Source organism: Pipistrellus kuhlii, unplaced genomic scaffold (assembly GCF_014108245.1).
Source record: "Pipistrellus kuhlii isolate mPipKuh1 unplaced genomic scaffold, mPipKuh1.p scaffold_m20_p_4, whole genome shotgun sequence".
Classification (NCBI taxonomy): Eukaryota; Metazoa; Chordata; class Mammalia; order Chiroptera; family Vespertilionidae; genus Pipistrellus; species Pipistrellus kuhlii.
Window position 1 is genome coordinate 22,630,958 of NW_023425540.1, and position 25,528 is coordinate 22,656,485.

The 25,528-nt window shown below is 40.1% G+C and overlaps 1 long non-coding RNA gene across 2 annotated transcripts; it reads left to right on the plus strand.

Annotated features, from left to right (window-relative positions):
• The first annotated feature begins 1,803 nt into the window (after positions 1-1,803).
• Positions 1,804-22,457, plus strand: LOC123651216. 2 transcript variants are annotated; one of them, XR_006739769.1, is made up of 3 exons: positions 1,804-2,029; positions 18,746-18,832; positions 21,864-22,457. It is a non-coding gene; the product is annotated as an uncharacterized LOC123651216 (long non-coding RNA). The 2 variants fall into 2 exon arrangements; XR_006739770.1 differs by having other exon boundaries at positions 1,804-2,005.
• Positions 22,458-25,528: the final 3,071 nt, after the last annotated feature.

Here is a 25,528-nt window from a genome sequence, read left to right on the forward strand (position 1 = left end):
TTTCATGTCCTTTTTGTTTTTAAAGTATTTATAGATTAAACAATATAATAGGTATGTATTGTGTAGAAGAAAGGTTAAGATAGGGAATCTGGAATTTGGGGGTCTGGAATGAATTCAATTTACATTATTTCTAATGGGGGGAAAAATGATTTGGTTTTCAAACAGCCTTCCAGATGAATTAAGTTTGAGAAATGAGGTTCCACGTCTTGGATGGCTGCAAGATAAAATAGTTTCCCACGCTGCTTGGCAGGTACTAGAGAATTATATAAGGGAAAGCGGCGGTCACAGGTACTAACTAGTACATGGATGCTACCAGCTACAGAAATTACATGCTTGCCCAGGTCAAGACAACAACCTGTCCCAGAAACCAGCACAGAGCAGGAGGCAGGCACGGGTGCTGATTTATGTCAGAATGAACATCAGTTACCATCAGACAGTCTGTAAGGGTGGCTGTGAAAAGCAACCTTCATTTTTGCCTGTGTCTAGTTCACGGGACAGACAGTGGTCATCTCATAGAACAGTCCTTCCTCCACATATAGAGATTTACAATCGTTGTGAAAATTACATACTGATTTGGACAATAAATGAGGAATGGGCTGCTCTCATTGCCTGGATTTAGGTAACTCACCCTCTACTTAAAATTTCATTCATTTACTCAATGTCCCAACTGGACTGCAGGCTGTGTCATAGCAGGAGTCCCGCAGGCAGGAGGCGCTCAATACCTTGTATTTGCCTGCCAGCCCCTCTGCACCTTTGTATTGTAATTCACAGGGCGGAGCTATGAGGGCCCTGAAGCTGCAACAGGCAACCCCGAATCAAGGGGGAAGAAACATGCCTAATAGCAATCAGGTATAGATCTTTTAGAAGAACTACGAAGTCCCAAACTAACATGAGACAGGCATGATTCACCTCCAAGTGCTCCAGTCCAGCCAAAGAAGGAGTCTGAGGACAGACATGCAACTGAGTCTAAAGATTTAAGGAGTAACCGCTGCATTCCAAGAGTGTGAGGTTCTGAGCCAGTACTTTCCCGATGACCTCAACTTAGAGAACTGGAGAAAGAGCAAGAGACAGAGGTTTTTCACACTGGTTTGAAAATGTAGCACATAAGTAAAAATTAAAATATCGAAATGAGTCAATTATTAGAGTAATATTCATAAACTCAACACATTACTGACATACAAGGAAAGTGTCATTTAGAGTCAAAAAAGATATTTAATTTATTTTATCTTCATCTGTGGTTCAATCAAATAATATTTCTAAAATAATTTCCATTTCTTTTTAAATAGAATATGTGCTTTTTAATTGGAACACTATGTTTTATCATTCAGTAAGAGAGAATGATCTTGTTTTTTATTTTTTATTTTTCCCAAAAGAAGCTGGCTCTTTTACAGACAATGCACTTAGCATATTTTAAAGACACAGGTCAAGACACAGAGCTGTGGGAGGTGGGATGGGAGAAACATTCATTTTGTTCTTTTGCCACGAATTTCTAAGAATGAGTTTATGAAATAGACATGTCATAGAACATATATGCATAAGTGGTGTAGTTATGTTAGTTAATAATGGTTTGATTAGTGACACACATAAATCCATTTCATGTCTTAACAATAAAATGGCAAAGAAAAATCATGATTGTTTTTCTCACATTATTTCAGGGTGAGACAGAAAATTCTGTTTCAAAAGCATCATCCTATTTGCAAAATGCCTAAAATGAACAAAGCATGCTGTGGAGGCAAAGGCATTTCCAGAATTCAAAACATTAAAAGAGCCTTGAACCATTGTTGCCAACACTGATATATCTTATATAATAAAAGGTTAATATGCAAATTGTCCCCACAGGCAGGAGTTTGACCGACCAGGAGTTAGATGTGCATTGGCCACCAGGGGGTGGTATGGAATATAGCTGGCTTTGGCAACATGGTGCTGGCAAATAGTGGCAGTGGAGGTGCTGCCCGCCCCTAAGGAGCCCCGAGGAGAGTGGGACCGTGGCAGGATGGTGGAGCAGGTGAGCAGGTGGTGCCAGGCCAAGGTGGGTGCAAGCAGGGGCCCTGATCACCTCACTGATCATCCCACAGATTGGCCCTGATCATTGGCCAGCCTAGGGACCCTACCCATGCATGAATTTCATGCACTGGGCCTCTAGTTATTTATAATCTGCTAGTTAAAGTTTCAAATGCTAGACAAGTTAAATTCAAATTGTGGCCACTCAGGGCCCAGTCTTTTCATGTCATATAAATTCATGGGGAAATAATTTATGGGAAATATAAGCCCAACACTAGAAAAATATATTTTACTTTTGTGAGTTTTTATGAGAGAATTATTTGAGGGAAAAATATGTATACCATTTTCACCTGGTGGATAATGGAACATAAAATAATGGTTCAATGGATTAATATACTATTTAAGAATAATGAACAAAAGTGAAGAGAACTACTCATAGACTACTTTTTTTTTTAATTGTGAGTCATGCTTAGAATTTTCTCACCCATTTCTGAATATTAATTTTGCATTCTGATACTTTGCCAAATTAATTTATTAGATCTAGTAGTTTTTTGGTGGAATTTTTGGGATTTTCTATGTATAGTATCATGTCATCTACAAATAATGGCAGTTTTACTTCCTCCACTCCAACTTGTATGCCTTTTATTTCTTCTTCTTGTTTGAATGCTGTGGCTATACTTCCAGGTACTATGTTGAATAAGAGTGGTTAAAAAGGCATCTCTGTCTTGCTCCTGATCTTAAGGGGAACATTTTTACTTTTTTGTCCAGTGGTTATATGTTGGCTGAGGGTTTGTCGTATATGATGTTTATTATGTTGATGTGTGACCCCTCTATTTTCACTTTGCTGAGAGTTTTTATTATAAATGAGTGTTGGATTTCAACCAATGCCTTTGCTGCATCCATTGATATGATTATGTGATTTTTAGCTTTCGTTTTGTTTATATGATGTATAACATTTATTGGTTTGTGAATATTGTACCAATTTTGCATATCCAGAACAAATCCCACTTGATCATGGTGTATGATGTTTTTAATGTATTGTTGGATCTTGTTTGTTAATATTTTGTTGAAGATTTTAACATCATCAGGGATATTTGCCTATAATTTTCTTTCTTTGTAATGTCTTTAATTGCTTTTGGAATTAGGATAATGCTGGGATCATAAAATGATCTTGGGTATCTTCCCTCTTCTTGAATTTTTAAAAATAGTTTGGGAAGGATACGTATTCATTCTTCTTTGAATGTTTGGTAAAATTTGCCTGTGAAGCCTGTTCAGGACTTTTTTTTTTCTTTTTTTTTCAGGGGTGGGGAGGGATTATTAGTGCTTCAATTTCATTAGTTGTAATCAGTCTATTCAGAGTTTTTGCTTCTCTCAAATTCAGTTTTATATTATTTGGATAATCTTTGTTTCTTGATGAGTCTAGTTAAAGGTCCATCAATTTGTTTATCTTTTGATTTATTGATCTTTTGTATTGTTTTTTTAATTTCTCTGTCATTTATTAATGGTCTGGTTTTTATTTTTCTTTCTTCTATTTACACTGTGCTTCATTTGTTATTCTTTTTTTTTTTTTAACTCTTTTAGGTGTAGGGTTAGCTGTGCTAGGTTAACACAATGAAATACCACTCTATCATAAAAATAAAGAAAGCCATACCCTTTACAACAGCATGAATAGACCTGGGATTATTATGCTAAGTGAAATAAACCAAAATGTAAATATAGGAAAAATAAAATGATGCAAATATTTGATTATGAAAAGAGAAAAAAGTAAAATAATGCCAATGGGGTCAAATAAAAAGCAAGTAATAAGATGGTAGATATAAATACAACTATGTCAGTTAACTATAATATATTAAATATAAATGGTATAAATATTACATTAAAAAGATTAAGACTGCCAGTCAAAGTTTTCAAGATCCAAATATGTGCTGCTTACAAGAGACAGCTTTTAGCTATCAGGATACAGGAAGTTTGAATGTGAAGGGATAGAAAAAGGTGTGGTGGGAAAACCAAATTTGTTTGTTAGATAAACTTTATTCAGGCATAAATTATAGTACTATGATTATGGATTCAATATTAGTTGATCAACAATATATATTAAATAGATGTATTTAATAAATAATTACTTAACAATGAAACAAAGCTATGTATTGATTGGTTGGTAAAAATGTTATGACAAGAAGCTCTTCATTTCATTTAGGAGCAATGTTTCAGTATTTGATAATTCGGTGTTTGTGGCAGCTTTATAGAATATCACTAATGTGAATAATGAAAGCTGACTGTATATAATGTCATAGAAATATGATGTGTATCATGTTATACATGGTGTCATAGCCCTTCCATAGCAGTCCCTGTTCACCTGAATTCTCAGCCTCAACTTTTGGAGAATAAGGTGAAAAGATTCACACGTTTACCCTTTTATCTCTTTTATTTGTCTTGATTTTTGGTTGGCGTGGGCAATTGTCAACTCTAATATTTATTTTAGTTTAGTTTAGTTTAGTTTAGTTTGTATAACCTACAGGTGTCCCAAGTCCCACATTAAGGACATCTATTGTTTGTCCTATGCAGCATTTTTGAATTAGTTGCTCACATATAAAAACCCAAAGATTTCATATAAAATTTTGAAAGGATAGGCATATAATTCTTCCTCACAGCTCTTTGTGACAAACTTTTCAATCTTTTGCCTTATTTTAAGTCTCTGAGCATCCACACAAATCAGTGGCTGATACCTATAACTGAGAGTAGTTCTGTCCTTCTTGTCTATACAAAATGGACAAGCAAATGAACTGCCTAAAATTCTGCCTTTTGAGAACATCTCCCTCCAACATGGTATTCCTTGGATTTTCCTGACTGGGTTGACATGCTGCAGCTGTCCACTTCCAGTTGGTTCCTCCATGATGTGCAGCACCAAGTATAAAGCAGGCATGAGGGCTTTTCCTTTCCAGCCAACTACACAGAAAGAACTCTATAAGAAAAAGGTTACAATGCACAGGGACAGATGTCAGAGTCTGAAACACATGCTTATGCAATTTATTTGTGTGTCCTAGACCCACTGGAGGCCAATTACATAGATGCAACACCTACTTGGTGATGAACTCGCTTGATCGGACAACTTGATTAGTATTTTTAGGGCCAAGCAACAAATAAGAAACTTTTATTCAAAATGGAGATTATTGTTCTGCAGAAGTGAGGTCTTTGCTTCAAAACCTCTGACTCGGTCCTATGTTTTTATTGTTGGGATTTGCCAGAGATGCCCCTCAGTTAAAGTATCATTTGATCTGCTCCATCATAAGGCTCAAGTGACATTGCAATTGCAATGGAACCAGTACTTGATAAAGAATCTTCTCTTGATACCACTGATAAAGGTTTAATCTCCAACATCTACAAAGAGCTTATACAACTAAATAAAAGGAAGATAAATAATCCAATTAAAAAATGGGCAATGGACCTAAATAGAACATTTTCAAAAGAAGACAGAAGGAAGGCCAAAAGGCACATGAAAACATGCTCAAAGTCACTAATTGTCCAAGAGATGCAAATCAAAACAACAATGCGGTACCATCTCACACCTGTCAGAATGGCCAACATCAACAAATCAACAAACGACAAGTGTTGGCGAGGTTGCAGAGAAAAAGGAACCCTCGTGCACTGCTGGTGGGAATGCAGACTGGTGCAACCACTGTGGAGAACAGTGTGGAGTTTCCTCAAAATACTGAAAATGGAACTCCCATTTGACCCAGTAATCCCACTTCTAGGAATATATCCCAAGAAACTAGAAACACCAATCAGAAAGGATATATGCACCCCTATGTTCATAGCAGCACAATCTACAATAGCCAGAATTTGGAAACAGCCTAAGTGTCTGTCAGCAGATGATTGGATCCAAAAACTATGGTACATCTACACAATGGAATACTATGCTGCCATAAAAAAGAAGGAATTCTCATCATTTGCAGCAACCTAGATGGAATTGGAGAACATCATGCTGAGTGAAATAAGCCAATCAATGAAAGAGAAACACCACATGACCTCACTCATTTGTGGATAATAAAGAGCATTATAAACTGATGAACCAAAAGATAGATATAGAGACAGTATATCAACAAGTAGACTGTCAAATTACAGCGGGGAGGGGAGGAAGATCTGGGGGAGATAATAGATCAACCAAAGGACTTTTATACATGAATATAAGTACAACCAATGGACACAAAACTCTGGGGAGGGAGGGGATGTGTGGGAGGGAGGGAGGGGGGCAAAAAAAATCAATAAAATATATTAAAAAAAAAAAAAAGAAGAAGAAGCTTCTCTTGCTCTGGTACCTTTCAGGTTATTCAGTAAATGGGTTGAAGAAGCACAGTATAATGTGATATGTGCTGCCTCCAAAATTCTAGAAGGTCCCATAAGTGTGAAGCATCTCTTGAGTTGTGGGTGGAATGATGTGCAACAACTTTTCTTTATCCTGGAAAAGAATATGCTGACATGCTTCAGACCACTACATGCCTAGGAATTTTATTCAGGTTTTGATACCATGAATTGTCCTTGCATTTATCTCTTGCCCTCTGGTGTCATAGATCTTAGTAAGGCATCTATTATGGACTGAGTTGTGTTTGTCTTCGTACCCCAATTCTTAGTATATTGAAGATTTAACCCCCAATATGACTGTATTTGGAGACAGGGCCTTTACAGGGGCCATTAAGGGTAAATAAGCTCATAAGGTGGGGCCCTAATCCTATAGGACTGGTGTCCTTATAAGAAGAGGAGGGGATATTAGAACTCTTTTTATGCATGCACAAACAGAAGGTTGTATGAGGACACAGAGGGAAGGCAGACAACATCAGACCAGCAAGAGAGGTCTTGCCAGAAACCAGCCCTGCTGGCATTTTAAACTTGGATGTCTAGCCTCCATAACAACGAGAGTAAATTTTTGTTATTTAACCTACTTAATGTGGAATTTTGTTATGGCAACCCGAGCTAAGACAGCACCTCAGGTACTTCTTACCTACTAATCATAATATTCAATCTGAATAATTTCAGGAATGTAGAGAGTTAGTGTAATATTTTGTAGGATATCAAATAATCAACTTCTCCACAGACTGGATTATGGCAGAGAAGGAAGATGGATGTAACTCTGAGGCAAGATTGTAAAGGTATATTGTTGGCTCTGCCAAGTGAGAGTAAATGTCTTTGGGTACTTGCAAGTTAGAAAAACAGAGAAAGAAAGAAGGAGAGAGAGAGAGAGAGAGAGAGAGAGAGAGAGAGAGAGAGAGAGAGAGAGAGAGAGAGAGAGAGAGAGAGAGAGAGAGAGAGAGAGAGAAGAAAGAAAGGAAGGAAGGAAGGAAGGAAGGAAGGAAGGAAGGAAGGAAGGAAGGAAGGAAGGAAGGAAGGAAGGAAGGAAGGAAGAAGAGGTGCATTTTTTAGATTAATAGCTATATATATCAGATGCCAGGAGCTGTGTTGATATTTTCCAGTAAAGGTACCACCTCTGGAAGAACAGCTGCTGTTGAAGTCACTGTGTAACTAAATTTATGGTGTCCATAGTTTCATTACCTTTTGAGATTACAAAATTAGTAATTTAAATAAAAATGTAATGCTCTTTCAACTTACAAAAAAAGAGCAATCTGGTCAAAACTTACTGCATATGATCACCACCCCTCCCTGTCATACTGATCTCTGTAGTCCACCCAGAGACATTGTATTTTGTTTATTTTTCCTATAACAGTAATCAGCAAACTCTTAGTCAACAGAGCCAAATATCAACAGTACAATGATTAAAATTTCTCTTGAGAGCCAAGAACCGACTTCTGCGCATGGGCCATGAAGTTTCAATCGCCCTGTTCATTCTCACCTGCACATGGTATTTTGTGGAAGAGCCACACACAAGGGGCCAAAGAGCCACATGTGACTTGTGAGCCTCGGTTTCCCGAACCACTGTCCTAAAAGAAAGGAAGTGTTTGAGGGACTTCCACTTACTGCCTCTATCGTCCAAGCACCAGGGACCCAAAGTGCAGAGTGCAGAGCACTCTAGTGTGTATTCCAATCACTACTTCCAGTCACTGGAAAAATGACAACAAAATGGGTCCACTGCCAACAGGACACACTGTGGGATTTGGATTACAACCCATTTATTATTGGACCAACATAAGTCTTCACTTTGGTGAAACACAGTGATTAACATCAATTCAGAGTCAGTGTCTAGTGACCCACAAAAATTGGAGAGTTTCCCTTTCTCCATGGCCATATTTATAGAATATACTTGTAGCAAAATCTCAGGGTTTCCAGTTGTGCAATATTTGCTCAGTGAAGGCAGGGCCTTGGACTCTAGCTCTATTAACACAGAGATCACGTTGCTTGGCTCATCCTCATATTCCCAGAACCAGGCATAGTGCCTGACACAAAGGGGAGCACATGAGTAGTTTCTGAATGAATGACCAGGGAGGAGTGTGGGAAAGGAACATACTCAGTTCTGGGTCCAGCTCACACACAGGTTTGGAAACAAAGACCATCAAGACTGGACAAAACCCTGGCCGGTTTGGCTCGATAGAGCGTCGCTTGCCGACTGAAGGGTCCCGGGTTCAATTTCAGTCAAGGGCACATGCCCGGGTTGTGGGCTCGATCCCCAATGCAGGGCGAGCAAGAGGCAGCTAATCAATGATTCTCTCTCATCGTTGATGTTTCTATTTGTCTCTCCCTCTCCCTTCTTCTCTGAAATCAATAAAAATAAAAAAATTAAAAATTAAATAAAGGTTGGTCTTAAAGAGCGCCCAGTACTCAAGGGTGCATTTGTATTCCTGGAGCTCTCTATTGGTGACAACTCAATGGGACCAGATCCTAGGTATCCAGAATTCTGAATCTCAGCCACTTTCAACTTCTTTTGACAAAGACAGCCTCTTCCCCCGCTCCACTTTTTTTTTTTTTTTTTTTTTTTTGCCTCACAGGTCTCCACCCAAATCTTAGTTCCAAGGATGAATCTTGACTGAAAACAAAAAGGATTAAAGAAGCACCAGATCATTTTCTGAGAATGAATATGGAGTCACCTTTGACATCCATCTGGACTCATGCTCCATACAAGTGCATGGGCATCGGGTGCCTTAGAATCTGAAACCTTGACTCTCTCTAGGTTGTAGTTTGCTGGCTAAGATCCTACTTGCCTATCCTGCCCCACTTCTCTTGCCAGGCCCCTCTCACCTCTTGCCAGAGGCCCTTTTGGATACTTCCTTAGGTATTTGATCTGATACCATGCTTTGCAACATATTTTTAAATTTCCTTACTTTTATTTTGCAATAGGTGTAGATAAACACAGAAAAGTTACAAAATAGTACAGAGTTCCCATATGCCCTTCCTGCAATCATCAAACCAGAAAATTAACAATGATAGAGCACACATCACTAAACCATGATCTTGTTGAAATTTCATTGTTTTTCCCGTGAATGTGCTTTTATTATCCCAGAATCCCACCTCTTATTTAGTTGTGTTGTCTCTTTAGCCTTCTTCAGTCTATCACAGTTCCTCAGTCTTTCCTTATCTTTCATGACTCTGACATATTTGAAGAATACCAGTTAGGTATTTCAGAAAGTCTCTCAATTTGTGTCATGTGAAGTATTTTTAAAGGTTATATTGCATCATATTACATCTAACTTAAAATTCCTATTTTCATATCGTTTACAGAAAATTTTATCTTAAACTTCCCATCTGGACAAGTGGACTCTTGATCATTTGATCTTGCTTGTAGAATCACCCAGTTCTGCAGCCATCCCGAACCTACTCTAATAAATATGCTCACTACACCTAAAATCTGTTTTTCCTTCCCCCTTATCCAGGTGAACTCCTAGTATTATTCAAGACACTATTACTTAGGCAAGTGATGTTAGAAGCTACAAAACCCCCACTTCTTAGTGGCGGAACATAATAACAGTTCATTTCTCATTCACTCAAGGTCTCGTGTAGATGTTCCTGGTTGGGTGGTTCTCTGGGAAGCTCTCCTCCAAGTGGTGGCAACATCTCATGGCACTGCCATCCTCAACAAATAGCCTCTAAGATCACCATGGAACGAAAGAAAAAGAAGTTGTATCTATGTCACATGCTAATACATGTTCACATCATTTTAGCCCATATTACCTTGGTCAAGACTAATCATGTGGTCACAGCCATAAGCAAGAGGTTAGGGAAATGTAGTTTCCTGGATCCCAGGTAAAAAATGAAGCAGTTCAATAAAGTTATGGCATTTCTATGCCACTGGCCACCCTCAAGTGACCAAATTGCTTTATATTTCTTCCCACATAATACAATTTGCTCACCCTCTTCCCAAGAGAGAGAACTCAGTTACCTACCCAGCAGGCAACTCAGAGCCCAGAATCTCTGCATGGTTCAGCCCTCCCCATGAAAACAGCAGCAGTTCTTTTTGGTCTGATCATCTGTAATCTGAGAGATAAGATCTGCCACCCCACTTTCCTAATCTCCAAAATACAGCAGTGAATCAGGACAGGAGAACCACTGATAGAACCGCATGGAACTCTTCCATTTGGAGAATTATTCTATTAATTTTTGGGAGAAAGTTATATATGGGGACCTTTATACATGGGGACCCACTGTCTGGGAAAAGGAGGAAGGAATGTAGCTTCCTATGGAGAATGTCTGACTTTTGTGGGGTGTTCTACATCGTCTTTCAATCTCTAATAACTACAATATAAAGTCTTCTGATAATTTCACCTTACCTTATAGTAATGGACAGACTAAGCTGGTTGGTTTCTAATATGTGGGATAAACTTTATTCATATGCCCCTGTCAGTAGCAGCAGGGGCCTTGTTCCTTAGAATGACTGACAATCTTTATGCCCCAGAAACATCACAGGATCCAAACCAAAAGAAACCTTCTCATAGCCATGCCTGTAATGATATCCACTTGTGTAGTATTGCTTCAATCGTTGTTGTTATGCTGGTAATGGTAGGCTCCCTTAATGTAGATGTGACCTAGCTGGTTTTGTAGCTTGGAAACAATCCTGAATGCCACTTACAGGTCTGTACGTGAAGTAAGTCAAGAGCTGAGTCAGAAGGCAGTTCTAGAAAATTGGGTTTGATTTTCTCCTGTTTATTTTTGCAGTGTGGTTGCTTACTGCCGTTTTTAATGTCTTCCTCTTTTTAGATCCTGCATTCCCTGCATTCCATCCCCACAAACTGCTTTCAAGATATAATACAATCAAAGGCAGTCCAGCAGGATGAGACTTTTCACCTAAAACTAATCTCACAGATATGAGATGATAGAAATACCAGTGAGGAATGTTAGGGGCAGAAACAGAATATTGGGGACTAGCTATAATTATAAGAAATATTCATCATTCTCTGTTAATCATAATTGTTCTGATCTGATTAGAAAAAACACATTCTGACCTGCCTGGGAGTTGTATGCTCTGAGACATGGGAGCTAACAGCAGAATGCAATCCACCCTCCTTTCTGAAGAACAGCCTACCATTGGAGAAAGATTTACAACCTCATGGCTGAAACAATCTAGTCCTGGAGCCACCTGCCCTTTGCTATCCCCAGCCCCTATTGCCTGTAATCTTGCCCCAAAGGAGCCAGAAGGCACAGCCTGATTATATAAAGGTATAACCATTAGGCCTTTCCTCCTTTTTCCATGCCTGTAATTCTTTTTTTTTTTCCACCCCCATTCCTGTAATTCTTATTGTCTTATGTAATCTTTGCTCTTCTACTCAATATAAGCAGCTGGCTTATGGGGAGGGGAGAGCAAATTTCATTGGATGACCTGCTGTTCTCCTCTGCTGTTGTGTTTTTGGAGTAACTGCTCTTGTGTGATTTAACCTTGTTTCTGCTTAATTGGCTCAAGTAGCACAGACCCCCTTGGTTGTCTGGTTATAGTACCTACCACATTGCATTAATTTTTTTTTTTTTTTTTGACTTGTCAGGTAACGAATGCCTCAAGGTTAGGAACTGCTCTGCATTTATCACTGTGGCACCTGAGCCTGGCACAGGGCAGGCGCTGAATGAGTGCTTGTCAAAAGAATGTTGTGGGAGGGAGGCCAGGTTCAGAGTGGACATCAAGAGTCTGTCATCTCTGCAAAGTAGGATGGGGATTCCAAGTAGGGAGAGAAAAATAAGTGATTATTGTAAGATATATTTTCTTTTTCTTTTGCAATACATATATATTTTAAGAGTTTCTCCCTTTTTTGTAAGATATATTTTCTAATAAAGATGAAAATAGCATTATGCTCTTTTTTGCTTATTCAAGTAGGAAAATCCCCCATCCCCCAGCCTTGGCATTTATTTGGTCATTGTGCACTTCCCAATGGATTATTCTTAACACAATAAAGTTCTCAGCAGAGGCTACTATTTATTTTTCTTTGAATAATATTTCTTTTCCTGAAATAAATTCTTACTTTCAGGGGGGGAAAAACACATAAAATTTGAACATCAAGTTGCCATTCAGACGGTGATTGGGGCACAGTCCTGAAGATTTAGGACTGTGCCCCAAGACTTTTCTACTCAAGGAGCCCAAGATAGAAAACCTTCCTATTCAGGCAGAACTATGCCCAATTAAGTGATGGGAATACATAAAAATGTGGAACAGTGGCCACTTGTTTGCTATGTAAGAAACAAAGCGCTCTTGATGAGGTTGTATGAAGGGATTCTGAATAGCATTTGGATGTCTCTTGGCTGCTGAGGGTGGCCCACAAGTGTGCAGAAGGAAGCTTCCCAGTGTCGTGGTCTGTCCTGGAACACACAAAGCTGGCCACCAGGAGAGATGTGTCAGGAGCTGATAGGCAGTGGTGGTGGTGGTTGTGGTGACAATTTTCTGACAAGCAGACATGAGGTGTCTCATGTGTGTTTGTTTGTTTATTTATTTATTTATTTATTTATTTATTTTATTTCAGAGAGGAAAGGAGAGGAAGAGAGAGATATAAACATAAATGATGAGCGGGAATCATTGATTGGCTGCCTCCTGCATGTTGGACCAAGCCTGCAACCCAGGGATGTGTCCTTGACCAGAATTGAACCTGGGATTCTTCTGTCCACAGGCTGACGCTCTATCCACTGAGCCAAATCTGCTAGGGCATGTCTCATGTTTTTATAACTTGCCCCAAAGTACTGCCTAAGCTATCTGCAGCCTCATTCCAAAAGCCCTTAACCCAGGGCCCAGTTTGGAGAAGGGATTTAACTGTTTGAATGGGTAGCATAAGACTCCTAGACTCCCAATCCTTGGAAAGGTGGCCTGTCTTTGAGAAATTCATTTAGCACATGGCTCTTTGTCCCCCAGAGCCACCTTTGACAGGAGGGCAGTAGAGCACTGCTCTGGGGAAATCAGAGCAACACACCTGGCTGCTTGAAACCTCAGCGGCACTCTAACTTTCCACAAGTTGCACCACCTGATTAATTTAATCACAGGAAGGAGCAGTCTGTCAAGTGACTAAAATGCCTTTACTTTCCACTCACCTATTTTTTCTTTAATTAATAGGCTTCACTTTTTAGAGTAATTTTAGATGTACAGAAAAACTGATGGGAAAGTACAGTTTCTTTATATCTCCTCTCCTTACATAGCCTCCCCATTAATAACATCTTCCACTAATGTGGAACATTTACTACCACTGATAACACAATTAATACTATGATAAATAAAATTAAACTACAGTCTGAAGAGCTTTAAAATTTAAAATTAATATAAGTTAAAATTTTAATAATTAAAGTAATTTTAACAAAATAGATAATAATATAGTAAGTTATTATTAACTAAAGTCCATAGATTACGTATGGGTTCACTCTTGGTGCTGTGCATGCTATTGGTTTGGGCAAATGTATAAGGACATGCATCCACAATTATAATATCATACAGAGTAGTTTCACGGCCCTAAAAATTGTCTGTATTCCACCTATTCATCCCTCTGCACCACACTTCCAATCCCTGGCAACCCCTAATCTTTGTATTATCTCTATATTTTTGCCTTTTTCAGAATGTCATACAGATGAAGTCATACAGTATGCAGTTTTTTAGTTTAGCTTTTTTCGCTCAGTAGTAAGCATTTAAGATTCTTCTTTGATCACTCACTCATTTTTTGAAATCTCTGAATAATATTCCATTGTGTGACTACACCATAGTTTCTATATTCAAAGACATCTTGGTTGCTGCCCAGTTTTAGACATATATATATATATATATATATATATATATATATATATATATATTGTATATACACATATACATATACATACACCAAGTGACCAGAATGACTGGAATGACTGGTCGCTATGACACACACTGTAGTTGGCCAACTGGTCAAATGGGGTCAGGGCTGGCTAGCCAACCTCCTATGACCCCTCCCCCTGGCATCCCTTCTCCCTTCTCCCGTGTCTCCTCCCCCAGCCAGCCAGCCCTTATCAACCCTGATCAGGGTGGGGCAGCAGGACCCCACCCATGCATAAATCCATGCATTTAGCCATTCATGTTCAAGTTTCATGTGGACATACATTTCAATCACTTCAATTAGGTAAGTAAATGCCTGGACACATGATTACTGGATTATATGGTAAAAGTATGGTCAATTTTGTAAGAAACTGTCAAACTTTCTTCCAAAATAGCTGTGCCATTTTGCATTCCCACCTGCATTGACTGAGAATTCCTTGTGTGCCACATTCTCACCAGCATTTAATATTATCAGTGTTTTGGATTTTGGCCATTCTAATAGGTGTGTTGTGATATCTCATTGTTGTTTAAATTTGTAATTCCCTGATTACATATGACATTGAGCATCTTTTCAAATATTTGTTACTCCATTGGGTTGACCTCCCCCTTCCCTATGGGCCCAATGAGATATTTCCTATTCAAAGCAGAAAGAATTGGCTTATTATTATGAGGGGAAATGTTTCTAGATCAATTGGGCCAAATAGTCCCTTAACACATTTTTCAAAAGTGATGGGGAACTACACTAATTCCAAGTAACATTTTCCTTTTTAGATGCTTTCAAATTAGACATCTCAGACAGAGCTAAAAACAATAGGAAATGATTAATACTCCGCACCGCCAACCTAGGGAGCCTTGAGACCAGATCCTGCTGCTTTGCAATGGGGGGAAGCACCTAATCCAGACTAGTGAATACTTTACAAAAAGCGAGACATTAATTAATTTGAGATATTTCTACAATCCTGCCTCCCACATGTGCATTTTAGACCAGACCAGCTATATTTTAAGAAGGGAAATTGTTATCTCATTGACAGAACCAACTTGTTTTTAATTCAATGAAACTGAAATTCATTGCCTGCACTGGCTCTAGCAAATTCTCTGCAAGCCAGTATTTATCAGGACATTAACATGTCTCTATTAAAGATCAACATGTCTACCACAGGGAGAGATGCAAAGAGCAGAGTGTTGGTCTCTCCTCATTGTGATGGGGAAGAAGAATTAATAAACAGACATCAGGAGGGATATAGAACATCTACAAATAATGCAGCAACCAGGAGTTTCATGTCCATTTTGACCAGGACACTGGTGCTGTTGCAATTTGTAGTTTGACATTGAAGATTAGAAATGTCTGAGGTGCACTTTGAAGAAGAAATTGTGCTTAGTGGGACTATGAAACAGTATGGTGGCTATTTGTCTGAGTTCTTCAACCCTCAGCTCCTCTTCCTCGCCATGGCCAAGTTCTGATGAGCATCACTCTTTGAAGTGAAATGGTAAGTGAAACGTATTTTATTGTAACATTGTCTGTCTGGACTTTATCTCTGGCCTAAGGATCCTTCATTTACTATGCTTTACCCTAAGCTCTGAGTATTACTTAAGCCTTTCCAAATATTTCCTCCACAACACTGAGTTTGAACAATTACAATCATTCTTTCCTAGCCAGTTCATTTGTAGATATTGAAGAACTCATTCTTCCAGTGTAATTCATAAAGCAACTGGTTTCCAGCAACTTCCTAAATGAAATACAACGTTAGGAGGTATTCTGGCCACAGGGAGACTGTGGAAAGGTTTATTCTATCAGGAGGGCTGCATATACACAGTCTCCAAGAGCTATTAGATACCACCTCCTTTTTCCACCTGAAGCAGAAAGCAAATGTCACCTCACGTAATGCTCACAACTGCTCTGGTAGCCAATGGTATTGCAGTTATGCACAGCTTAATGATAGGGTTACAGTCTGAGAAATGTGTCATTTGGAAGATTCATTATTGTGTGAACATCACAGGGTGCACTTTCACCCACCTGGAAGGAATAGGTCACTATACACTTAGGCTTCATGGTAGAGCTTATTGCTCCCAGGCTATAGGCCTATACAGCATGGCATTGTGCAAAACAGGATTAAATCAAGCACAAGAGAAAATTAAGCAATGAAGAGACTCAGTAAACATATGATGTATGAGGCTGCTACCAGTGTAACATGGCAGACTATTTTACCATGGACTTATTTTATAAGTAGAAAGAATACACTCTAAAATATCAATAAAAAGTATGATATAGAAATGTGTAAATCAATAGCATGATCGTTTATCATCATTATCAATTATCATGTATCATACATAATTGTGTGTATTATATGTTTATTTTTTACTTGTGGCCCAGTACACAAAATCCATGCACATTAAAAGGGAATTAATTAGAGGAAATATTTTAATATTGGTATTTGCCCTTTCTCTGTAATAGATGTGTCAGAGATGAAAGAAAATTAGTAAAATGTATATGAAAATCTCCATCCTGTCAGAGTCTGGGGCATGCCATGGGACCCAAAGTCAAGACCCTGCCCACCTGTACATGCCTTGAAATCGCACGAGACCTAGCCAGCCCCACCTTCATCAAGCTCTACAGGGTTGGGGAGTGCAGCCTCAGGTTCCTTAGCCCCAGTGCAGGGGTGGGGGATGCAGCCTCAAGTCTCCCATCAAGCCCCGCTGGGTGGGGGAGGAGGGTGCAGCCTCAGGTCCCTGAATGCTGGGGTGAGGAGCGTGGCCTCAGGTCTCCCAGCCCCAGCACAAGGGCCCCAGGGTGTGAGGACACGAGGGCATAATGAACCACTTGCATATTAGCTCTTTATTACAAAGGATCTTATTTTTTTATATATAGATATTTTTTATTGATTTCATGAAAAAAGGGAGAGGGAGAGAGAGACAAAAAACATAATTGATGAGAGAGAATCATTGATCAGCTTCCTCTTGCAAGTCCCCTACTGGGGATCGAGCTTACAACCTGAGCATGTGCCCTGACTAGGAATTGAGCCATGACCTCCGGGTTCATAGGTCAATGCTCAACTACTGAGGCACACCAACAGGGTATGTTCTATACTTTTATATGATTGGCATCATAGTAGTTTTGTTTACACCAGTTTCACCACAAACACATGAAGAGTGCATTGTGCTACGACATTAGGACTGCTATGGTGTTAGGTGGTAGGAATTTTTTTAGCTCCATTATAATCTTAAGGGACCGCCATGGTACGCGGAATCCCTCGTTGACCAAAACATCATTATGCGATGAATGGCTATGTTATCTTTGATTTGCAAATGAGAAAACTGAGGCAGAGAATTCAAATGTGACTTATTCAAGGTCATGTGAGTAGGAAACAGTGGTATCAGGATTCAGCCCAGTGCTTTTAACTGCTCTGTATGTCCCATTGCTGTTCACCTAAGTTGAAGCCATGATGGGGAAGGAGTGTCCTCTAATTAATGTTAATTTATGCTACTGAAGCTCAGAATTGCTTGGGCAGGTTGGAATTGGATGGAAGATCAAGATAATGATTTGGTGATAAGAAAGGAGTTGCATCAGGTTTAGGAGAGAGGCAGTTAAACCCCAGAGAGAAACAGAATAAGGTGTGACCAAGAAGCCAGGATGGCGACCCTAGTGGCTCAGTCAGAATGATAAGTCAGGGCCAGCCATGTGACCAAAGGGAAGGTCACCAACCAGAGTGCCTAGCTACAGCACCAGCAACATGAGGAACAAAGCTCCAGTAGGATAGCTGGGGCAGGATCACAAGGTTCTTTTTCTGGTGATGAATTATGCTAAAGCCTCTGAGGGGTGTGGCCTCAAGAGAGCCAGCCCACCTGGTCCTCAAAACAGCCCCCAAACATCTCTAGAAAACAGCAGGATATGAGAATTTCTCATAAATTCTCCTTTTATTGGAGTCATATCTGATGTCTTCTTTCCCCCACAATTGTTATAAAATATAATTGGATTTCTAAACTATGGATTTAAATTTAATTTTCAGACTAGAGGCCTGGTGCACGAAATTCATGCACGGGGGTGGGAGTGTTGTCCCTCAGCCCAGCCTGCACCCTCTCCAATCTGGGACATCCCTCTCATAATCCAGGACTGCTGGCTCCCAACCACTCGCCTGCCTCTGCCTGATTGCCCCTAACTGCTTATGCCTGCCAGCCTGATCTATGCCTAACTGTTCCCCTGCTGGCCTGATTGCCCCTAACTGTCCTACCCTGCTGGCCTGGTCAACCCTAATTGCCCTCCCTTGCCTGTCTAGTCGCCCCTAACTGCCCTCCCCTGCCAGCCTGGTCACCTCCAACTACCCTCCACTGCAGGACTGGTCCCCTCTAACTGCCCACAACTGCCCTCCCTTGCAGGCCATCTTGTGGCAGGTATCTCGTGTCCACATGGGGGCAGCCATCTTTGACCACATAGGGTAGGGGTGACCATTTTGTGTCTTGGAGTGATAGTCAATTTGCATATTACTGTTTTATTAGATAGGATTGTGAAAACTAGATTCAAATTAGTATTTTTGAGTTGAAAATCCTTTCTCTGATTCCCAATAGTATCAGCAAATCTCAGAACTCATGTTGCAAGACTGCTTCAGAAGTGGGATTGATCCACATTAGCCCCATCCCCTCCTGCCTGCCCAGGTGAGTAAGACTGACACTGGAGATGGCTTTCCCATAGGAGCTGATCCAATGGGTGTCCAGACTCTCTGGCATTTATCTTCTTTGAGCCGTAATGTCCAAGGATTCTACCAACAGGCCAGGGGTATAGACATGGAATCAGTGGGGCAGAGAGATCCAAACTGCAGTGCTTTGGAACCCAGAGCAGAAATCTCCCCTGGAGGCAGTAGAGATGGAAGTGGCTGAAGGAGTTTGAGAAAAGATGTATCATGATGAAGCCTGTGCCTGCTGCCAATGGACAAGGGGACAGGGAAGTGGAGGTGGCTTCTGCACCCGCAGAGGCCGCCAGTGTGAGATAGCCTGAAGCACAGTGGTTGTGTCTGCACAAGGGTGGCAGCGTTTGATCACCACAGTGGCCTTGGGTAGAGAGAGGTTCAGACAACACTGAGGGTCATAATCCCCCTACTAGGCCTCGTGTTTATTTTTGTCAAGTTTTCCTCCAGGCCATTGTTTTAGCTACTTATCTGTTTCTCGCCTATCATTGTGCCTAGCAAGGAGTATTTCCTCTATCCGCTACTTGGCACACACATACTCAGTGCTCAGTAAATTATGTTGAGTGCACATCTTGCCACAAAGATGCATCCACTGAAGAGGACACAGGTACAGTAAGTTTCTGCCTTGCTGGATTTCACCTTTGGCCAGGCAGCAGTGGGTGTGATCGTCCCACAGACAATAGCAAACTGAGCAGATAGCAAACAGGTGACTGACACCATGCCCAGTGGCCTCCCTGAGGGAGGATCCTGGCACACAGATAGTTTGGTGAGAAACAGGTAAAAAGTAAGGAACGAAGTCCCTGCCGGGAAGAAGTTAAAATGCTACCAGGTTAAACAGGGAAAAGCTAGGGATTCTGGGGCAATAATGGAAAGGGACTGGTGGGCTGAGGGAAAACCGCTCAGGGTTAAAACAAGCCAGGCAGCTGGCAATGGTAAGAAGTTGGCCACTTCTGGAACATAACCTGACCTTACCCCTTCATACTAAGCCAGTCCCTACCTCTATCCTGTGCCTTGTGCAACATTAAGTGTAACCACAGGTTGAGGTCAGAAAGAAGGCCCAGCAGGCAACAGAGGACAAGATGGAAACATGCCCCTTCGAACCCGGGGACAGTGAGAGGAGGACAGTGAGGCCTGGCAAAGGGCAGGGTGAGGCTCAGATGAACCAGGAGTGCACTATAGGAAGGGCTTTTGGTCCCAGCAAAGTACATTTGTCAGGGAAGGCCAGGTGTGGGGGAGCAGTAGGCTCCTAGGAGGCTGCAGACTTGGGATGAGGGGTGGAGGAATAACCCAGAGGAAGCAGAGCAGTGGCAGAGTGACCAGGGACTCTCTTTGCTGGGTGACAAGCTGTGGGCTAGGGGCCTGGAAGCATCTGGTGCCCCAAGGACCCCGCACTGTAAGAAGGAGCCAGGGGCCACTGAACCTGACCAGATAGAGAGGTTGACCCAGGGTGCCTGAGGAGAGGCTGCAGCCTCCAATAGCAGTAGGGCCATTTCCCCTGGAGTAACCTTCTGCCCCGCACTAGGGGTCAGTGCCAGGATCCCACCTAGAATCTCAGCAGAGAGCTGGTCCCAGTGCAGGTGGGTGAGACATGTTCAGGTGGGGAAAACAGACAGCGGGCCTTCCCCAGGGGCATAGAAGCTATAGGGACCAGGAACCACTGAATCAGTGTAAGCGGCAGGTTCTAAAGTTATGACTTATTTGGCAATCTTGGACTTACTTCATCATAGCCCAAGGACATCCCCACATCTCCTCCCTGGTGAAACTATCAGGGCTGTGGCAGCACTTCGAGAATGAGGTCAAGTATTAGAGTGGAGAGGCAGACACGGAGGGAGTAGATGGCTGGTGGTGGCAAACTGACCCAGACAGGGGCTTTAACTTCTGGCAACCCCCGGGGCCCAGGGAAGCGCTGGCAACTGGGTTATAATGTGAACCATGAAGGCCACAGCTAATCCTTGGCACCCAGCTTGTGGGCACTGATCAGTCTGGGTGAAAGGAACCTCGGGGTTGAAGTCTACTTTTACGAAAGGGGCTAGCATGCTGTTCAGGCAGTAACTCAGGGAAGTGCCAGAGAATGGCCACACGATTTCTGTTTATAGGAGGACTTGCCTGCAGAAAGTGGGAAGAACAGTAAACTCTGAACATTGGATGTCGTCGTCTCCTGGCTGTTCTTACTTTTTATAGAAATCAATGTTCTATGTAAATAAATGAGCACATAACCATTTACTATCTGGACAATGCAACGTATTAACAATAAGCCTCCTGATTTTGTTGAGTATGTGTCTCACTGCCTTTATCATAATGCTCTGCAAAGGCTGTTCTGGTGTGTCAGAGTGACTTGGGGAGGAATTCTAGGGCAGTGTTTCCCACCCTTCTCTCATGATGAGAATCACCTGGTGGAGTTGTTAAAACACAGATTCCTGAATCCCAACTAAGAAGTGCTAAACTAGAATTTTTGGGAACATATAGGTAAAATTGTATACTTAACTAGTGCTCTAAGACAGATTTTATATACAGAGCACTAAGTTAGGTATGCAATTTTACCTATATGTTCCCAAAAATTCTAGTTTAGCACTTCTTAGTTGGGATTCAGGAATCTGTGTTTTAACAACTCCACCAGGTGATTCTCATCATGAGAGAAGGGTGGGAAACACTGTTCTAGGGCATCAAGTAAAAATAAAACTACTAATGCCTCTTTCCCAGTGATTTGGAAAAGATATATCTTTATACAGCTTTTATTTTTTTGAACTAGCTTTTTTTTAAATGTCAAAATTGGGTTGAATTTTTAATAAAGATTGCATTATTAGTCAATGTTTGCTTTCTCTGGTCAAACTAGTTGCACCTGGAGAAACTCCACTATGAGCAAACCTGTAGTTTCTAAACTATTTGAAGTATATGTAACAATATTTAATGGAGGGAAGTAAATAAGTTATGACTTATGAGGGTTAATGGGATAATGCTCATATTTGGGGGACTACCAATTTCAGAAGGAATTTTTTTTTTAGATTTCAACACTGAACATCAGAGAGCTATGTGAAAAGAAGCCTGGGAACTCTTGCATTATAAATCAAATCATTTCCTGACTTGTCCTAGAAAAGTAGGACAACTGTGAAGTAATAATTCTTGAGTATGCATTCCATTTTTTTTTTTTGCAGTACCAAGTCTTTGAAAAATAAAATGATTTTTCTTTATTCAAAATAAAAATTTATGTTTTTTTTAAATACAGTACTTGAAGTCTAAATTGTTTTGACTGCTAACTTGAACTGGAATCCTTGTGGCATTATGGTCTATATTTAGTGCTATGATAAACTGTTTCCAAATATCCTAATATCACATTTGTAATACAGAATATCATGTGATAAACACTCTGGGCTTTGGCAATGAAGGAAAGCTTTCACCAATTTTAAGTGCAGAAAAGATGAATGTTAGGAATATAACTTCTAAAATGTGTAATGGTACATTTGTTAAATTCACACTGTGAATAATATTCAAAGAACAAGCCAAAAAATTAAAATTCCATCGTTTGTAGTGAAAATTACCCAAGTTTCAACAGAAATTTAGCTAAATTTTCAGTTAAGAGATTGAGAAAATGTTACAATGTTCAGGCCAAAAGTGTTTGCTATTTATGATCAGATGTTGATAAAATTGCAAGATTTTTTTTTAAATATATTTTTTTATTGATTTTGTACAGAGAGGGAGAGAGATAGTTAGAAACATCGATGAGAGAGTCATCAATCAGCTGCCTCTTGCATACCCCCTACTGGGGATACGCCCGCAACCAAGGTACATGCCCTTGACTGGAATCCAACCTGGGACCCTTCAGTCCCCAAGCCAATGCTCTATTCATTGAGCCAAACTGGTCTCAGCAGATTGCAAGAATTTTTTAATCTTAACTAAAAAGAGCATGAATTATCTGGCCTTTAATTAGCATTAAATATTTGACAATTTAAAAAAAGGAAGAGAGAAAATGAGAGAATAAAAGAAGGAAAGGAGGAAAAGTGGGAAGAGAAAGAAAATAAGAGGGAAACAAGGAAAGGAAATTGCTAGTTTTCCAAAGTTGGTCTTTGTTTTACATTCTCACCAGTAATGTATGTGTGGGAATTTTAGTTGCTTCATGTCTTCACCAACACTTAGGCTTTTTAAATTGGAACCGTTCCATCACGTGTGGTAATATGCTTATGGTTTTAATGTGTTTTCCGAGTGACTAAAGACGGCAATTATCTTTTCATGTGCTAATTTGCCACAGGTACATCTGCAGTGGAGTATTTGTTCAAATCTTTTGCTCATTAAAGAATATAACCTTCAAAACACTCCTAGTTTTCATATCTACCTCCTTACCCCAACTCTAGTTCAGATTCTTATTTTATCTGATCTGGACTCCCTGTCTCCCAGCCCCTTATCCAGCCACCTCCCCTGCATCTTCCACAGTGCTACCAGAGACATCTTCCAATGCCTAGATGTGCTGATGTGTCATTCTCCTGCTCAGACTAGTGCAGTGGGTCCTGACTGACAGGCTCTCTATCCTCTCCCAGGATATCTTCTTCACATGCTTCTCATCTGTTTTATTCCAGTTTCTCCCATTCCCCTTTTTGTTTCGTTTGTTTGTTTTTCACCAACTGGACTAAATGAAGACCCAGGAAGCCTCCCTGTTTTTTCATTCCTGTGGCCTCTACAGTTATAAGTGGCCTCTACCCAGGTTGTTATTTCCCAAGCAGACCTGTGTGATCTCTGTCCTGAGTAAAAGAACCCAGGCCCATGGCCCATCTCTGTATTGTTTTTACGATTTTAAAAATACATAAAATTACAAAATATAACATAACCACCCAGCTTTCTCCCTTGGGGTAAGGCAACTCTGGATTTAGTACCCATTCTCTGTTCAACTGCCGCATTCAGTGTGCAGAAACTGTCAACAGATGACAGCGGAGCTCATGAACTCCTTATGCAGCCTCCCATCCCCCATCAAGGTTGGCAGAGAAGTGTGGAAGACCCCGCCCTGGGAACCCAGGCCTTTGGTGCTTGCCTAGAGCTCTCCATGGTCCTGTAAGTGCCGCTGTGCACAGTGCAGATTCCAGAATCTGGCTTTCTCATTGCCCATTTTCTCCTGTTCTATTTATAACCTCTGCTTCCCTTTCCTCACAATCTACACTCCATGGCCCATCTCTGTTTTAAAATTTAAAAAATACATAAAACGACAAAGTATAACATAACTACCCAGCCTAAATATTTGAAAAAGATTTGATATATTTGCAGATATTAATAAGGAAAATACCTTAATAAAAGGTAATTTAGAGTAAAACAACAAAAAACCTTGGAGAACATCTAGTGAATAACCCACAAGATTAGAGTGTCAACAAGGACAAGTTCTAGTTTGCTATCTCCTCTACATCTGCTGGCAAACCCCCTTTCTCATTTCTGATACAACACATTTGAAAATCTGAAAATAGATTTTTTTTTTTAAAGCAAAGACATAGTCCCAAGGGCTAATATAGAAAATAACCTTGTATAAAAAGAAAAGAATGCTTAAAATGGTAATCTCAAAAAAAAAAAAAAAAGGCATTCCTGTTAAAATGACACGAGAATCCTGACAATCACCTCTATTATCAAAACTGTTCTTAAATTTCTTGCTAATTTAAACAAACAAAAACAAAATAGCTTCAAATGATGCCCTGAACAGTGTGGATCAGTTGGTTGGGCATCATCCAATGCACCAAAAGGTTATGGGTTTGATTCCACCGTCATGGCACATGCCCAGGTTATCAGCTAATCCCCGTTAGGGGGGCATGGAAGAGGCAGCCAATCAATGTTTCACTGTCACATCGATGTTTCTCTCTCTTTTCTAAAAATAAAAAATATTTATAAAAAGATATTTTCAAATGATATGACTGCAAAGCTGGGGAACATATTGTAGAATAACAATAACAACAAAAAAGTTGAGAGCTTATCAAGTAATTTCAGAAGCATGGCTAGATATGACAAATTAACAAACTTCAATAGCTTATTAATTTATCCAATAACTAGAATAAGTCAAAGCTATTGAAGTCTGTTAATTTATCCTTAGTTATAAAAAAAAAACATTAAGGGATACATTCTTATTCACAATAAGCAAAATATCAATTATCTAAAAATAACTTTAACAGAAATGCATAGAATTTATAGAAAGAATGATACATGGCCTTATTGATGTAGATAATAATACTGATGTTATGAAATGCTAATGTATGTGGGAAGTTTTCAGGGCTAAAAATGTTATTGTATGAACTTCTAGAGTGAAGAAATGTCAATAAAGACTAACAAAAACGATGGGACTTTTGACAGTAATTTTATTAATCTCCTTAATTAGTATAATTAACAGAAAGACTGAAGATTTCCTAAGCTGTAAGGAAATGAAGGACAGAGCAAGATAGAACAGGATTTGTTTCCATGTTAATCATCCACCCAATGTGTGCTGGGAAAGCAGAAATTCTGCATCAGATCTTGATTTAAGCCAACTTTCTGCACACGTGGACCATTCCAATCAAACGGCAGAACTTAGAAGTAACCCTTACAGGGAGCTTCTCTGGCTCTGGACACATCTTCTGCCCAGGTGTGCCTTCTAAAACACAGGGACTCGAATCCATCAAGAGTGGCTCAACTGTTTGAGTTTTCCTGAGATATCAAATATTTATTTGAT